We start from the raw sequence: 11928 nt of genomic DNA, 5'->3' as shown, positions 1-11928 counted from the left end.
ACGTTTTATGTGTTGGTCAAATGGAGATGGTTCCGAAATAAAAAATGTTCTTAAGAACAATATGAACAACTTTCACGTTCCTCAAAATTTTATTTGAAGCTTGGAAGGCCATCTGCCATTCCAATACATTATATGTCATTTTGATTGAAACCCTAATTGTGGGTCAAATTCCCAAGGACATAACTCATTCATTTTTTATGATTTTGAGGTGGGATCAAATGCATTGTAAAGCTTAAGATGTCTAACTCAAATGTTATGTTGAACAAAATTTCAAAATCTCAAAGGAAATACATGTGATAATGCAAGACATTATAGGTCCCTTTTGACCAAATGCATTGAAAATCAAAAAAGTCCAACTTCAAGTGCCCATAACTCTTTCATAAAAACCCCAAATGATGCAAACTTTAAGTCCATTTTTATTTTCTTGAAAAGATCTACAACTTTTATGTTGGAGGGTTTTCCATTTGGGGCTTGCATCATGGAAACAGAGGGGCTTGAAAATTGGCCAATTTTAGAAACCTTGCCTTGACATGTTTTGCACATCACACTTTAAACTCAAATTTCATAAATTTCCACACTTCAAATGGATTTTTTCCCAACATAACAATTGTTCCTTGCATCAAGACCTTTCAAACCATTACTCGCATGATCATGTTTGGATTTTTTCATTGGGACTTTCGAAGAGATGAATGTTTAGGTACAAATGAGGAACTCACTGGAAATCTTGGTATATAAGCAATTGCCTTGCAAGTCACACGTCCAATTTCATTTGGCTGATGCTCAGAATTCATTTGGCATTGTTTTTGGGCCTTGTGCGTGATCATGAAGCCCATGCAATGAAGCTCCACATGCCATGCAAACGGATTGATCACATTCTCCTTGCCACTTCCTCTATAAATAGAAACCTCATTCCATTCATTTCACACACCTGATTCAACCTGAAATGCTGCAAAATTCTCTCCATAGCCATCACTAAAGAGGCAATTGCATTTCTCTCAAATTTTTCAGATCTAAAATTCAACTTCATCTGGTTGAATTCTTAGATCTAATGCTTCTAAACCTTCATCATTCATCTCATTGAACTTCTGTTTTAGCAAAGCAAGCAAGGCATCGAGCTCAAGTTACCAGAATTCAAGCACACACTCCAACAGGTATTTTCTTCGATTCTCATCATCCATGGACCTTTTTGCTTGGGTCTAATGTTTTCTGAAGTCCTCACTTGAGAGGCAAGCTAGTGGTAGCTTCAATTTTGTTTTTCCTTGATCTGCATTTTCCACACCTGAATTTTCTACCTCAGATTTCTCCATTTATAGGAATCTTGAGTGTGATTCAAGGTTACAGGGGTGATGTACATCACCCCAACTTCATTTTGGTATAAGGATCGTGCATTTCCATTAAGGTTTGAAAACCTGCAAAATTGGCCAGAATCTATAGGCTCACCGGAGAAGAAGGTGGCTCCGGTGGCCGCCTGTTTCCAGTTTGAATCCTGGGCATTGGATGTGATTCCCAGATCGAATCCTGACCATTGCTTGTTATGACTTTTATTTGTTTTCCATGTGATTGCATTGACCGTGGATTACCATGAGCGCGCGCCTCTGGATCCTTGGATCTGCCAACTCAATTAATGAGCTCAGATCCAAGGGCTCTCGTTTTTTCCAATTTCTATTTTCTGTTTTAATTCCATTTTATTTTCTTAAATTCCATTTTATTTCAAAAATCAATATCTCTTTCATTTTTAATCCAAAAATTATGGGACCAATTTCATTATTTCCCAAATAATTTGTAGTTTCTATTTTTGATTTTTAATAATTTTTATTTTTTCATTTGATATTTTTTGTGAATTTTATCTTTTCTGGTTATTTTTAATTCATTTTAAATAGTTTTTGATATTCAAAAAATGCAAAAATATTTTCCTAACCTATTTGAATGATGATGGATCTATGAAAAATATTCTCATCAATTTTTAAATTGGTTTGAGATTTATTTGAGATTTTAGTTTAATTAGGTTATTTTTATTCATTTTTAATTAATAAAAAATAGTTTCTGACTTTTAAAAAATGCTGAAATTTTTTGTCAAACTTTGTTTGACCTTGTTGAACTTGGGATAAATTACTTGGACCTTCCAAGGTTGATTTGAAGTAATTTTGAAGTTTGACCTTTCCATTTATTTTTAATTCATGTTTAATTAAATATTAGAAAATGCCAAAAATAGTTTATTCATTTCTTGACTTCCAATCTTCATCTCACTTTTTTTTTTGATTGTTTGACCTTGACTTTCAATGCCATTGGTCAACATATGATGATTGGTACATTGTATTTCATTTAATGCATTTTGTTTTGCCATTTCCATTTCTCTTCTTCACCTCTTTCTTTTTCTTCTTCTTCTTCTCTCTTTTGATCAATGAGTTGAAGGTTGATAAGTTAACATTGATTAGGAAGATTTAATCTTCTTTGATTCAAATCTAATTCAACTTGATCAATTGATCAAGTGAATGGCTTTGCATTAAGGATAGGTTGTCTTCTAAACCATGCAAAAGGCTTAAACCAATACAAGATCAATTCTCATTTTCTTTTTGGCATGGCAAGTTGTTGGAACTTGGTTCTCTAATCAAAACTTCTAACTTATGTGGTTGCCTACATTATTATTGACCGGCCTCAGATAGTTGTGACTTCTACATAAGTCCAATTACGATTGCTTAACATAGCGCTAAATTTGCCTTATGGCACACTAACCACTAACACTAACTATTGACAATTAACATTTACTATTCTTGCACATATTACCCATTTGCTTTTCTCTTTGCTCACTTGAGCACATGTTTATGTTAATTCCATTTGCCTTTTGCTCACTTGAGCACATAATTGTGTATATATTATTGTGCTTGTGTTTTTGCTTTGATTGTTGTGGACCAAATGCCAAGAAATGGACTTAGTTTCTAGGACTTTCCCTATGCAAAGAAATGGAGAATTGGACTTAGATTCTAGGACATCCCTTATGCAAAATTGGAGTAAAAGGATCTTAATGATGAAGATGGATCAGAGGAACCAAATCTCTAAACCCACTCTTGTCCATTCTTGTTTTACTTTATGGAACTTTTGATGTGTGTGCTTTTGTGCCAGGAGTTTCCGTTTGAGCTTAATTGGAGGACCATTGCCATGTTCATCCAAGTGGAAGATACAAGACACATTGAGGATCTTTTAAGAGACTTGTTTGATTGCTTATGCTTTGTGGTTGCTTATTCCAAAGGATGGGAGCTACTTGGATCATCAATATGATCTCAAGAGAGGGACTTCATTGTGGTTTTGATTCTTCATCCCTTATCTTTTTGTTTTACTTAGGACTTAGCCCTTCTTCTTCATCTCTCCACTCTAACCCAAGCCAAAACTCTTTGTGAAAACATTTAACCTTTGTTTTCAACATTAGAAACCTAAGCCTTATGCTTTTGATTTTCAAAATTTCTTTTTATAACACTTATTTTGAATTGAATCATTATGTCAACCTTGACCATTTTTGTACATACTTTTAATTGGTAAATATAACCCATTCAAATTTCTTTTTGTGGTTCCAATGACCACCTTCTTAATCAAATTTTCCATAACCTTTAGCTATTAGGTTTGAGTTATCTTTGTGGTAGATGTAATACTCACCTATATCCTTAGTGATGGACAATGAGTCTTCCATGCTTATTATAAGGTTAACCCCTCACTAGTATGTTGAAGCTATCCTCACATGGTGGATTTGTGGTTTGGTTGAGTTTTCTCCTTTTGATAACAAAAGACCTTAAGGCTTTTGGACCAATCAATTCACCAATTTGTTTTGAAATTTTTACCCCGAACTACGAGGTTTTGATCCTAATCTTTTTAAGATGGTACGTAGGCAATGGGTTTATCCATCCAAACAAAATGTAAATAAACTTGTATATTCTCTTCTTATCTCTTCAATCATGTTTGCACCAGCAAAATTTTCACAAAACAACAACCTTTGCAATAAGTATGAAAAGGGCTCCCTAGGAGTACCTAGGATGTTTTGGGTGCCTAACACCTTCCCATTGCATAACCAACCCCCTTACCCAGATCTCTGTTTCTTTTACTAGTTTTTTTTGTTAAAACTATTAGGTTTTTGTTCGCTTTCTAACCATTCCTTTGGATAAATAGAAGTGTGGTGGCGACTCGACTTGTATGATTTACCTTGGATTTAGTCAATATCTCTAATGGTAACGAATACCCCGCTACAAAGACCTTGTGAGATGTGGTATTCTGTGTTTCGAGGACGTAGGTCCTAATGTAAAGAAGAACCCATTGCCCGAGCGTGGGAAATCTGTCAACATGGTCCAGGGTTGCCCTGGTGAATACATTGTCAAATATGTCAGCCATATTCGACAATCTCTGGTCGAGATGCATGGACTTCTGTGTGAGTACAGTCATTACGAGCATGACCATGATAGATGGCGAGTTTGCACTGTCAATCAAAGAGGATGTCGCCAAGTCCGCAAACTTGTTCAAGAAATGCTGGATGAAGGAGTCATTGAGATACTTCAAATTAGAAATGTTGATGAAGATGCCGATGAAGTCAATGTAAATTCTCCGGTATTTCGGATCCCCCAGCCTGTTATTATCAAGTACGATGGTAGCAAGCAAAAGGCTTCTCCTTCTTTGATCATTAAACTAGCTGCCCATGTGCCATACTCTTCTGAGAAAGCGGTTCCCTATCGTTACAATGTTGTAGCATTAGAGGATAGGAAAGAGGTGCCCCTACCCTCTTCATCTGTTGTTAATATTACCGACGTCAGCGGCTTGACCCGTAGCGGTCGTGTCTTCTCGGCTCCGCCGAAACCCCAAGTTAATGTTCGAAGGACTGATACTGCTGAATATGTCGAACGCCCGGTTGGGAATGCTGTTAATGCTCCAAATCCGGCACTTGTCGCCAAACCTACCTCCATTGTAAGAACTCCTGTCTCTGCTGGCCAGAGTGGAAATGCAAAGGAAGATTGTGATGAGATACTGAGGCTCATCAAAAGAAGTGAGTACAACGTGGTAGATCAGCTTCTATAGACGCCATCCAAGATCTCTGTACTATCCTTGCTGATGAATTCAGAACCACACCGAGAAGCTCTGCAGAAGGTGTTGGATGTGGCGTATGTGGATCATGACGTCACAATAGAATAATTCGACAGTATTGTTGAAAACATCACCGCTTGTAACAATTTGAGTTTTTGTGATGCTGATCTCCCCGAGGTGGGAAGAGACCACAACTTGGCATTACACATATCTATGAGCTGCAAAGATGATGCCATGTCTAATATTCTGGTGGACATTGGGTCATCATTGAATATGTTGCCAAAATCCACTCTTGCTAAATTGTTATATCAGGGGTCTCCCATGAGGCAGAGTGGAGTGGTGGTGAAAGCTTTCGATGGGTCCCGTAAAACTGTGATTGGAGAGGTTGAACTCTCAGTCAAAATTGGACCAAGTGATTTCTAGATCACCTTCTAGGTCATGGACATTCACCCATCGTATAGCTGTCTATTAGGCAGACCATGGATTCATGAGGCAGGCGCCGTGACATCCACCCTACACCAGAAACTGAAGTTTGTCAAAAACAAGAAGCTGGTGGTGGTAGGGGGAGAAAAGGCTCTCCTGGTTAGCCATTTGTCTTCCTTCTCTTATATAGACGCTGAGGATGAAATTGGAACCCCATTCCAAGCGTTATATATTACTGAGCCTATTAAGAAAAGAGCTTCTTCATTTGCGTCCTATAAAGATGCTAAGTTGGCCATTAAGCATGGTACAACTGCTGGATTGGGGCAAATGATTAAGCTGGAAGACAACAAATCCCGGGCTGGCATAGGGTATTCTTCTGGTGTCTTCAACAAGCAAGGGTTGTTCAAGAGTGGTGGATTCATCCACACTGGCCAAGATGAGGAAGCTGCAGCTATTGTGGAAGAGGATGCAGAGGAAGTTTCTAGCAATTTCATTATCCCTAAGAGGGTCTGCAATAATTGGGTCGCTGTTGATGTTCCAACAGTTATCCATAAGTCAAAGTAATGTTCACTGTGTTTAAAAACCCTTCTCCCATGCCAAAATGATGAGTGATGACATTGTTGGCTCATAAATACAATGATATTTTCATTCAATAAATTCATGTTAAATGTTTGTTTTTACAATTATTTTCACTTTTTGCTTTTTTGCATGAAATTGGTGATCACATAAAACCCTAAAAAATATTAAAATCAATCTTTTCATCTGCATAATGATTTTCCTTGTTTGAATTCTAAAATCTCTTTTATCCAAAATCATTATGCAGGTTGATCAAACCCATTGAACATAATGATCCAACACCATCTCCCAACTTTGAGTTCCCTATATTTGAGGCGGAAGAAGATGATGTTGAAGAGATTCCTGACACGATTACTCGTCTACTTGAGCATGAAGAGAAGATCATTCAGCCACATCTTGAGAATCTGGAAACAATCAACTTGGGGTCTGAAGATTGTGTTAAAGAAGTAAAGATTGGGGCGCTTCTGGAAGAATCTGTTAAGAAGGGGTTGATTGAGTTGCTACGAGAATACATCGACGTCTTTGCCTGGTCGTATGAAGACATGCCTGGTCTAGATACATATATCGTGCAACATTTCCTGCTTTTGAAGCCTGAGTGCGCGCCTGTGAAACAGAAGCTCAGAAGAACTCATCCTGATATGGCAGTGAAGATTAAAGAGGAAGTTCAGAAGCAAATTGATGCAAGGTTTCTGGTGACTTCTACATATCCTCAATGGGTGGCCAATATTGTGCCCGTGCCTAAGAAAGATGGAAAAGTCCGAATGTGTGTGGACTATAGAGACTTGAATAAAGCCAGTCCAAAAGATGATTTTCCTCTACCACATATTGATATGTTGGTAGATAATACAGCTAAATTCAATGTCTTCTCATTTATGGACGGATTTTCCGGATATAATCAGATTAAGATGGAACCCGAGGATATGGAGAAGACAACATTCATCACACCTTGGGGAACATTCTGTTATCGAGTGATGCCCTTCGGTTTGAAGAACGCCGGAGCCACGTATCAACGAGCTATGACCACCTTGTTTCATGATATGATGCACAAGGAGATTGAGGTATATGTTGATGATATGATCGCCAAGTCAAGAACGGAAGTTGAACATGTAGAGAATTTGTTGAAGCTTTTTCAGCGTTTGAGGAAGTATAAGCTTCGTCTGAATCCCAACAAGTGCATATTTGGAGTCCGTTCCGGCAAGTTATTGGGCTTCATTGTTAGTGAAAGAGGTATTGAGGTTGATCCTACAAAGGTCAAAGCGATACAAGAGATGCCTGCGCCCAAAACTGAGAAGCATGTCCGAGGTTTTCTTGGCCGCTTGAATTATATTTCCAGATTTATATCCCACATGACTACCACATGTGCACCGATATTCAAGCTCCTCCAGAAAGATCAGTCTCATGATTGGACTGAGGACTGCCAAAAGGCATTTGACAGTATTAAAGAGTATTTGTCTGAGCCTCCGATTTTGTCTCCACCGATGGAAGGGAGACCATTGATTATGTATCTGACTGTTCTTGAAGACTCAATGGGTTGTGTCCTTGGTCAGCAAGATGAATCGGGAAAGAAAGAGTACGCTATCCACTACTTGAGCAAGAAGTTCACTGATTGTGAGTCTCGGTATTCAATGCTTGAGAAAACATGATGTGTTTTGGCTTAGGCTGCTAAGCGCTTACGCCAGTATATTTTGAATCATACGACTTGGTTGATATCCAAAATGGATCCAATCAAGTATATCTTTGAGAAGCCTGCTTTAACTGGGAGGATCTCCCGTTGGCAGATGTTGTTATCTGAGTATGATATTGAGTATCGAGCTCAGAAGGCTATAAAAGGTAGTATCTTGGCTTACCACCTGGCACACCAACCGATTGAGGATTATCAGTCAGTTCAGTATGACTTCCCAGATGAGGAGATTCTGTATTTGAAAATGAAAGATTGTGATGAGCCTACGCTCGATGAAGAACCAAAGCCTGGTTCCCGATGGAGCATGGTGTTTGATGGCGTTGTGAATCAATATGGAAATGGTATTGGGGCAGTGATTATTACTCCTCGGGGCACACATTTTCCTTTTGCAGCAAGGCTAACTTTCAAATGCACGAATAATATGGCTGAGTATGAGGTTTGTATTATGGGATTGGAAGAATGTATTGATCTTAGGATCAAACATCTTGATGTTTATGGTGATTCGGCCCTTGTTGTTAATTAGATTAAGGGTGAATGGGAGACGAATCAGCCTGGCCTCATCCCATATAGAGACTATGCGAGGAGGATCTCAAAATTCTTTACTGAGGTCGACTTCCATCATATTCCTCGAGATGAGAATCGGAAGGCAGATGCTCTTGCTACACTTGCTTCAATGATTGTGGTTAGACTTTGGAATGAAGTTCCCAATATCATTGTGATGCGCTTGGATAGACCAGCTCATGTATTTGCATTAGAGGAGGTGCAAGATGACAAGCCATGGTATTATGATATCAAGTGTTTTATTCAAAACCAGATTTACCCGCCTGGGGCATCTATGAAAGATAGAAAGACTTTGAGGAGATTATCAGGCAGTTTCTACCTCAATGGCGATGTGTTTTATAATAGAAATTTCGACATGGTTCTGCTCAAATGCGTGGATAGACACAAAGCAGACTTGTTAATGACTGAGGTCCATGAGGGTTCATTTGGTACTCATTCGAATAGACATGCCATGGCTAGAAAGATGTTGAGAGCAGGCTACTATTGGCTGACAATGGAGTCTGATTGCTGCAAATATGTGAAGAAATGCCATAAGTGTCAGATTTATGCGGATAAGATTCATATTCCCCCGACACTTTTGAATGTGAAATCATCACCATGGCCTTTCTCCATGTAGGGAATTGACATGATTAGCATGATAGAGCCGAAAGCGTCTAACGGTAACAGATTTATTCTCGTAGCAATTGATTACTTCACCAAGTGGGTTGAAGCGACATCATATGCAAATGTGACCAGGCAGGTGGTCGTGAAGTTTATCAAGAATCAACTCATATGCCGTTATTGTGTGCCGGATAAGATCATTACTGACAATGGATCTAACTTGAACAACAAGACGATGAAAGAGCTGTGTAGCGAGTTCAAGATTGCACATCATAATTCTTCCCCTTACAGACCCAAGATGAATGGGGCTGTTGAAGCTACTAATAAGAATATCAAGAAGAATATCCAGAAAATGGTTGTTACGTACAAGGATTTGCATGAGATGCTGCCATTTGCTTTGCATGGATATCGTACATCTGTCCGCACTTCAACAGGGGCAACCCCTTTTTCTCTTGTTTACGCCATGGAGGTTGTGCTCCCAATTGAGGTGGAGATCCCATCAATGAGAGTCTTGATGGAAGCCAAGTTGACGGATGCTGAATGGGTTCAGAGTCGTTACGACCAACTGAATTTGTTAGAATAGAAGAGGTTGACTGCCATGTGCCATGGTCAGTTATATCAGCAAAGGATGAAGAAAGCCTTTGATAAGAAGGTCAAGCCTCGTGTGTTCCGAGAAGGTGACCTTGTGCTCAAGAAAGTCTTGTCTTTCGCGCCCGATTCCAGGGGCAAGTGGACTCCAAACTATGAAGGTCCATATGTTGTTAAGAGAGCCTTTTCAGGCGGTGCTTTGATACTTACAACTATGGATGGGGAGGATTTCACTCGTCCTGTTAATTCAGATGCAGTCAAGAAATACTTCGCCTAAAATAAAAATAGAATAGCTCGCTAAGTTGAAAACCCGAAAGGGCGGCTTAGGCAAAAATGAGCGTCTCGGTGGATTCAAAACTCGGAAGTTCCCAGCATGATTGTATTCTTTCCTTCAGAGCCTTTGTGGTTTCCTCCCGAGTAAAGTGGTTGATGAAGAGGTTTGCCCTTCCTTCAGCGGAGTGATGCCTCTTCCTCCTCAGTAGATGTGATTCCGTCAGTAGTACAATCTACGGTGGTGACCCTGGAACTTCGGTTTGGTGGTTGTTCCCCACAGGGACCCGTTTTCCCCAGTAATGTTGCTTCTACATGTTGATCTTGTCCCCAGTTGGAGTGGTTGATGCTCATTCCCCTACAGAGATCTTTGGTTCCCGGTATCACTTGCCCCCATCAGATTGGATATCCTCTAGTGGGCCTGGCTTTCGCTCTTGGGGCGTAGTACCAGATGTTTGTTCATTAATTTGTGAACCTGTTTGTGTTAGATATGTCTGTTTTGTCAACATTCATCATACATAAACCATGCATATATGCATTCAAATTTTGACATTCAAATATTCATGTTGCATTATTTGCCATAAATACCTTGGTTTGTTGTCTCCTGCTATTCGGTGGTACATATTTCACCAAGCAGATGTTTGTGTCTGATCTCCCCATAGAGAGTCAGCTCCATAAGCAGAAAGCGTCTATCCTTTCTTCCATACTCCCCATTGAGTTATGTCCTCGTGGATGATTGTTACTCCCGTTCCCTCCTAACACATATATTGGGATCGAATTCCCCCTGAGTTATATCTTCATAGGGATGAGTCCTGTTTCATCGTGCCTCTCTAGTTTGTTCCTAGATTGGCTTCTTGTGATTTTCCCTGCACCTCCCCATAGTTTAGATGAATGATTGCTCAGTAACCAGTAATTATCCATCTTTTCCCTGGCGGAGTCTATGGCTTTCTACCCTCATACCAGTAGTTGTAAACCCTATTTCTATCCCTTTGCAGAGTTAACCTTATTTTTGTTCATCCTAACCGATGACGGTTATTCTTCCGTGGTTTTCTACCTAGTATTGGTAGATATAATCCCCTCCTTGATGGTTATTGTAGCACCTCAAATTTGCACCTCCCATTTTGTACATTCATTTTCATTTTTAGGTCATAACATTAACATTGTCCACTACATAGCATTGCATTGTCCTTTGCCCAAGTGCAAGTCATCAGTCAAGACTGGTCAGGAGATCCAGTTGTACAACCAAGCATGTGCATTTCCTATTGAGGCAAAGCCCTAGGATTGATTTGACAAGTTCACATGGTTCAAGGATCATTTTGAAATGGTTTGGCCAAAGATTGGATTCTCAAAGATCATCAATCAAGCTGAATTTCATCTGAAACCCTAGAAAGTCAATTGTGGTCAACTGTGCCTGAAATCATGGATTTGAAGGTGGGAGATGGTTTGAAAGGCCTCATTCATGTCCATACAAGTCTCATTTGACATGTCAAAGATCAACATTGAAGAATTTGAGGTCAGATGAAAAGTTTCCAAAAATAGTAAGTGACCTGTAATTTCAAACTGCCAAAAATGGAAAGGTCTTCTCCTCAAATTTACATGTCCAAGGATGCCTCAAATGAAATTTTGTCCAACATGAAAGTTGAAGATCTTGCTCTCACCTTTCCAAAAAGTCCAAGAACACCCATTTCTCATGTGTGGTTGAGAAATTATGGATTGATCTTTGTCAAGATATTTTGAACTTCAAACTTGGATAACTTTCACACCAAATGGCCAAATCATGTGGTTCTTTTTGGAACATTTCACTCTTAATCTCTTCTATGCAAATCATTCATTACATTTCATCAAAAATCATCACACAAAAATGGCATTTTTCATTGGATTTGAATTTGAAATTTGGAGGGAAAAAGGTGAATTTGAAAACTAAGCATTTTTCACACTTCCAAGCTTCACATTTGGCTACTACATGATATTTGGAGTGTGTTTGGTTCACAAAACGTGCACTGTAGCAACAGGTTTCATGCATGAGGTTACTTTGGCCATTTTGCCTAAATTTTGCATTTCACTTAATTACTTTGCATTTGGCTTAACCTTGATTAGCATCTTCATTAATCCACCATATATAATCATAATTCTAACTGAATTTGGGATTAACACTTCATTTGAACCAGATC

The sequence above is a fragment of the Lathyrus oleraceus genome, chromosome 5 (genome assembly GCF_024323335.1).
Source record: "Lathyrus oleraceus cultivar Zhongwan6 chromosome 5, CAAS_Psat_ZW6_1.0, whole genome shotgun sequence".
NCBI lineage: Eukaryota > Viridiplantae > Streptophyta > Magnoliopsida > Fabales > Fabaceae > Lathyrus > Lathyrus oleraceus.
This window is presented reverse-complemented; position numbering follows the sequence as displayed.